This window comes from Schistocerca serialis, chromosome 5, assembly GCF_023864345.2.
Source record: "Schistocerca serialis cubense isolate TAMUIC-IGC-003099 chromosome 5, iqSchSeri2.2, whole genome shotgun sequence".
NCBI lineage: Eukaryota > Metazoa > Arthropoda > Insecta > Orthoptera > Acrididae > Schistocerca > Schistocerca serialis.
The window spans coordinates 795,158,780-795,159,459 of record NC_064642.1 but is presented as its reverse complement, the minus strand read 5'-3'; positions in this window follow the sequence as shown (position 1 = coordinate 795,159,459).

The window sequence follows — 680 nt, the reverse complement described above, 5'->3', positions numbered from 1 at the left end:
AATGACAAGCAGCTTGAAGACAAAAATGAGTTTATCATTAAAAGAACCAGCTGCAGGTGAGGTAAACATTGAAAGAAAGGATAAGATTTTATTCTGGTAACTGAAGTCTATATATGGAGGCAGGAAGAATTTGTTCAATTTATTTCACACAAGTTAGTTGTTTGTTTTCAATTATTTATAGTAAACATTATTGCAGTAAACATTGCAGGGGTAGATAAAATTGAAACTGTTAGTCCTTAAGTTTACACCAGATATTTTTTTGAAACATCATTATTCTGTATATCATCCACATTTGTTGTTAGTTCTTCTTTTGTTGTACTGCAGATATATGGATTTTAATATTCAGACTTTCCCTACGTTTTGTACGCAGTTAACATCAGAACAGTTCTCATACCAGAAGAAATCTTTTAGTTGATTCTCTTCCTCTCCTTGAGTAATAGTATGAAGCCCTGTCAAGCACGAAAATTCTGTCATCATTCAGAAACACTCATTGATGTCTGGTAGGACTAGATTTTACAGGAAGTCTTTTTAGTCTATTGTTGCTGATTTATTTTGCCTCCAACAACACACAACTTTCCAGTTAGCTTTAGAGACACCACACTCGACACTGTTATTGATATTGGGTGTTTCACAAACTTTTCAATAAACTCTGTCCTAGATAGTTGCTTTGGTTTTCTCAG